This window comes from Thermobia domestica, unplaced genomic scaffold, assembly GCF_964235325.1.
Source record: "Thermobia domestica unplaced genomic scaffold, izTheDome1.hap1.1 HAP1_SCAFFOLD_794, whole genome shotgun sequence".
Lineage (NCBI taxonomy): Eukaryota > Metazoa > Arthropoda > Insecta > Zygentoma > Lepismatidae > Thermobia > Thermobia domestica.
Genome location: NW_027656504.1, coordinates 1,606 through 7,771, shown reverse-complemented (window position 1 = coordinate 7,771; position 6,166 = coordinate 1,606). Strand labels below are relative to the sequence as shown.

General features: G+C 37.1%; 1 non-coding gene across 1 annotated transcript; it reads left to right on the top strand.

Annotated features, from left to right (window-relative positions):
* The first annotated feature begins 5,087 nt into the window (after positions 1–5,087).
* On the top strand, positions 5,088–5,205 carry LOC145677338 (5S ribosomal RNA). Its single transcript, XR_014129775.1, has one exon. It is a non-coding gene; the product is annotated as a 5S ribosomal RNA (ribosomal RNA).
* Positions 5,206–6,166: the final 961 nt, after the last annotated feature.

Sequence of the window (6,166 nt, the reverse complement as noted above, 5' to 3'; positions counted from 1 at the left end):
TTTACAAGTTAAATGAAAAGAATAGTCGTTATCGTGTGATGATTGTGCTCATTAGGCTAAAGAAGACTCGTGATAAGAAAGAAAAGAAGAACGGTGCTCAAGTTTCGTCACAGCATATTCTCAAAAATTTACAGGCAAAATTCAGTGTTCTGCATGAAAAGGCATATTTGTACGAAAAAAAAAAAAAATTCTGCAGACGACAGAATTAAATAAAGTAATACACATGTATTTTAGAGTTACTGGTGTAAAATCATTACAAGTGCTTTGCCAGGTGGCCAATAAAAAGCACGAATACTATTTAAGGGAGCCAAAACAGGAGAAAGCTGGGGGCCTGAGCGATAGCAAGAATGTGCGTCCAAAGTGAACAGGAGCGAAGGCGACGCGGGTATACGTATAAGCAAGGGTAGTGGAAACCAGTTAGTTTTCGAGTTTCAATAGCACTTGTCATGCATCCATACTAGTAGCGCCCCGCTTGTAAACATTAAGTACACTATGCAAGAATACACCGCCGGTGGAAAATAGTACCTAATACAGTTATCTTTCATATATACTGACTTATTTTACAGTAGTAACCCAACACTAGTAAACGTAAAATAAAAGTGTATAACTTTATATTTAATTCTATCGCCTGGCTTAGTTTTTCACCTGTAAGATGTACTTATTTAGAGCAAGTTTCTTAACTAGCAAATTAAACCGAGAACCACAGCAACCATATATATATTCTTATGATGTACTTTTCTTTGAGTGGTGTTCTCTGTCTATTCAATAACATTTTCTCAGTTTAATGCTAGCAAAAAACAAAACAAAATCAAAGTGTTTCTATATAAATTTAGTTCACCGTGTTGTAATATCACATGGAATTGAAAAACGAATAGTCGAACCTCTGCTATCTCGATCAAACTTCTCAGGATGATATACTGACTTACCGCAGAAGTTCGACTGAATACGTTTCTCAGTTCCATGGGAGAACCTGGAGAAGCAAAAGCCTGCGCAACGGAAAATACTAAATAAACTTGTAGAGCAGGTCAAGATGTATCATCATGCCAAGTTTCATTCAGATCAGAGAAGTTTGGCTGCAGCCATTTTCATTACAAAGCACAAAATGGATGGTCCCTAACCTCGAGAATCTTCACAATTGTCGACGAGTTGAACTGCACTCATCTGATCAAAATCAAACTTAAAATGGCAGTTCACTTTCAACTGTTAAATAATATGATATGCAGGCTTCTGCTTTCCTAGTTACAGTCTATCCACTGTGGTATGCATATTAGTAGAAATGTGAGAGTGCATATTTATTAAAGATTTGCTTCAAAAAGCGATGAAAGACATAGGCATTCCCGCGGGCGGTGATAACAAGATGCCGGAAAACGAACAAGCAGAAAGAATATGGGCTGAAGAAGTGTAAACGACGACGCGGCGGCCCGTAAAGGTGTTGCCGTCCTATTAAATGAATAATATCAAAAGAAAGAAAAAAAAAGTAAAAAATTTCGCGCTCGTAATCAAGACAGAAAGCAACTAAAGGAAATCTTTGTTTTACGTCCCACGTTATGCCGCTTAGGCTAAAAGAGGCGCTGATTATGAGAAATGATTGAAATGGTGGTGGAATGAAGAAAGTGGGAGGAAACGGGAGAACCCCGCGGTAACCCACCGCACATAGTTTTTGTCCACCATAAAGTTAACTTGGCGGGGGCTCAAGACAGAAAGACGGTTGGAAAAACAAATAAACGATGTTCCATCCCGTAAAAATGTTGGCGACCTATGAAATCAATATTTTTTCTTAAAGAAAAAAAAAAGAATTAAAAAGAGAAAAAAAGGTCAAAATTTCGCGCTCGCTTCGCTCGCGATCAGCAGAGAAAAGAGGACGTGACGCACCCCTAAAAGTGTTGGCGACCGATTGAATAAATATTGTGGGTAAAAAAAAAAAAAAAAAAGTCAAAAATTTCGCGCTCGCTTCGCTCGCGATCAGCACAGAAAGAAGGACGTGACGCGCCCCTAAAGGTGTTGGCAACCGATTCAATACATATTGTCGGTAAAAAAAAAAAAAAAAAAAAACGCTCGCTTCGCTCGCGATCGACATGAAAAAGGCAACGACGTGACGCCCCGTAAAATTGTCGGCGACCTATTCAATCAATATATTCGGTTGAAAAACAAAGTCAAAAGTTTCCCAATCGCTTCCCTGCCGATCGACATAAAAAAAAAGGCAACCCCTTCACCTCTCCTTATGCATTCATCAGTAAACATACAACCATAGATCACAATACCACTCACATCACCTATCAGTTCTCCACGTCCATCAAGATCCAATCATCGCCCTGGCCCTTTATGATGATACACAACATTACATGTTATTGTGTGCATTGCCCCGCGTTACAATACATGACCAAAAAAAAAAGAGAAAAAGAGCTGCACTGCCTTCAGTGTAGACATGTTCGTATTCGTAGAAAATGATTTTAGGTACACGATAGTACAGTAATCTATCTTCACATGCTTCAGATGTGAACGATACCTACACATGAAGAGGGCTCCCGAGGTTTCCTTTTCCAATAGGATGGAGCTCCACCACACTTGCAGAATGACGAGAAGTTATGTTAATAAATATATCCCAGAGTGTTTCGTAACTCGCCCTTGGTCCTAATGATGAAGCGTTCTTCAGATGGCCCCGATGTCTCCACACATGATACTATGCGACTTCTTTTCACGAGGCTCTCAAAGATCACGTTTGTGTCCTAACATTCTCTGCAGATATGACACAGCTGCGATAGCGGATCACAGAAGCCTTTCCTCTCCTTACAAGAGACGTGTTCATTCGAGCATGGGAGTAATTCGACTATCGATCAAATATCTCCCGTGTCACGATAGTAGTCACTTTCAATTCTTCTAACGAAGGTAAGAAAAAATGCTATACAAACTTCCTTTCGGTATATAAAGGATTAGGGGCCCAGAGAATATTTTCTTTCAAGAGGATACATTCTTTTTCGAACACCCTGTATATAGATCCTCTAATTATAACTGCAAACAAAATGTTGATTTTGCAATTGCTTCCATGAGAGAAAATTCTGTGCACTTTCTTTCTGAAGGGCCGGGCCTAAACGTTTTCCTTAATCATTAAATTTAGTAGTTATCTACAATTACATAGTTTTCCATTGTTCTCAAAATAAAGATTTTTCTCTATGAATTGTTGAATGTTGCTAGGGATATTGAAGTAATTCTTTTTAGTGTTTTTTTCTTTACAATAATGTACTGAACGCCTGCATTAAGGAAGTTCGTGTGTCCATCTTGCAAAATGTTTCGTCTTTTTTCATGCCCACTAAGATAAATATTCATTTTGCTCTTTTCTCCGTATGCAAACCACATTTCTTAAAGGCAACATTTTCATACAAATGTAGTACTAAAAACTTCTAATTGGCAACATCTGGGCTGCGAAGAGGAAAAAGAAAGAAATCTCGTACGTATTCGCGCGCAATTCGGAATTAGCCAATGAAAAGCACAAAAGCGGCCACCATCTCTCTCTCTTTCTTATTAACGGTTTTGTACTTTCTGCAGTTCTATCAGTGCTGCTAACCTCTTACTATATCATTGAATATGTATGTTTATATATATATATATATATATATATATATATATATATATATATATATATATATATATATATATATATATATATATATATATTTTACAAAAAATCATACTACTACGGAATAATATTAAATGCCTGTAAACCCTCATTTCTGTTTGCACTTTCTGTTACACTACCTTCCCCGAACTTCTTTCAAGTTATTAAGTGCAGAACGGGGAGTTATACATATTTACTTGCGCTTTCACAATATCTGCACATTGTGTAATAATAGGAGACGTATAAAATAAAACTATATACTAATACGTATATATATATATATATATATATATATATATATATATATATATATATATATATATATATATATATATATATATATATATACAGTACACATTCCACTATCCGAGGCTTTCCTTTTCTTTTCTTGCTGACGATAAATTACGCTCTTAGAAATGTTGTCTGAAAACAATAAGAATATGTGCAAAAAATACAATCAGAGGTAGAGGTCTTTAACAGGAACTAAGCAAGGGAGTTGAAAAATTTTTTATGCATGTAAAAAATATAGACATGAACCAACTTGTGAAATAAAAAGACCAGAAAACTACTCTTTCTAAATTATGTGTAAACTTTTTACCGAAAACGAAAGTTGCACGAAAGACTTTTTGTCCTTTTTTGGCCTCCGGTGCTTGGGGTCCCTGGTTCAATCCCAGCTCGTGCCGTGTGAACTTTGTCGTGCATAAAGACCGTGCTCATGGGTTTTCTCGGGTTTCTCCCGTTTCCTCCCACTTTCTTCATTCAGTACTCATCATCACCGTCTCCTTTAGCGTAACCGGTATAAGTATGCGACGTAAATCTAAAGATTTCATTTCATTTCCCTTTTCTGCTCATACTGCTGATTATGCGCGATTATGCCAACATCCAACTCCGCGGATAATCGTGCGATTACTGTATATACAACTAATACAGATACGTAATTACATTATCAGTTACAGTATCGGTTTTTATTTACTAATTTGCCTCACTTTATTTGCATCCCTGCAGTAAATAATTCTTATCGATAATAGTTAAAATGTATATTACATTTTAGTGCTTCACGACTGAATGATCATCTGCCTTACGTTATCTCGCAGCTGAAGAGGATGCTACACTGAAAACTACCTTGCGTTATAAAGGGTAAGTGAAACATATCTTAAAAATATCTTTCATACATTTCATTGTGTACATTAAAGAATGTAAGTTTGCCTTTTTCCTGTAATCAATACTTAATAAAGGATTTATTTTTATTTATTTATATACAATTTCATACGTGGTTCGTGATAGTAAACTCGATAGGACATAGTGGCACTATGAACATCCGAATCACTCATCATTCGAACATTCAAATATTTATTCGAATATTAGTATATTCCAAGTAATGTTAACGACGTTAATATGCTTGCCTTTATAGTTAATAATGTCAATTCTTACTTAAAACATACTTCCTTAACAGGACATTGAAGAAAAGGTAGTTGCCAACGGCCATACCATGCTGAATATACCGGTTCTCGTCCGATCACCGAAGTCAAGCAGCATCGGGCCTGGTCAGTACTTGGATGGGTGACCGCCTGGAACACCAGGTGCTGTTGGCATCTCTTTTTCAAATTTCATTATCCTTCAAGTACGAAAATACTAGAAACATTAATTTTATAGTACTTTCAAGAGATAATTTATCAACATTATTTCATAGCGATTAATCGATATTCTAAGCGTTATACCCACTATTTCTTACACTAACAGCCTGTTTATTTGCACGGCACATTAAAATAACCTGATTTCCGATCCGTGTGCACCTACTACTATACTTAACACGGAATGTATTACCACTTTTTAAAAGTAAATTATTATGACTAAGTGTAGATCTCCGGCGAGTAAATGCCTTTCGTATACAAGCACGACACATCTCCGCTATGTGCTTTACTTTTTTACTAACAGCATATAGAAATTGGATTTCAAGGTGTTTCTACATAACAGAATGAAGCAAATTTCGTGATTTAACTCTTTCGAATAATGTGTTGGTCCTGACAAGGACCGTTTGAAATGAAAAATCTTGAAGAAGATTTTTACTTAGAGCTTGTGTACTTGGTAACAGCCTTCGTACCCTCACTTACAGCGTGCTTGGCAAGTTCACCAGGCAAAAGAAGGCGCACAGCTGTTTGGATTTCCCGGCTGGTGATAGTTGACCGCTTATTGTAATGGGCCAAACGAGAAGCTTCAGCAGCAATACGCTCGAAGATGTCATTAACAAAGCTGTTCATGATACTCATAGCTTTGCTAGATATGCCAGTGTCAGGATGCACTTGCTTCAAAACTTTGTAGATGTAAATGGCATAGCTCTCCTTCCTCCTCCTCTTCTTCTTCTTATCTCCCTTGGAGATATTCTTTTGGGCTTTACCAGCCTTCTTTGCAGCCTTTCCGCTAGTTTTTGGTGGCATGATGACTCACTCGTTCAGCAAAATTAGATGTGTCCGCCGATTTATCGACTTCATTTAAATTACAGTACGTGTTTCAATTCGCGCCAACTGCCTTGCTTTTCATTTGATGCACTCGGGT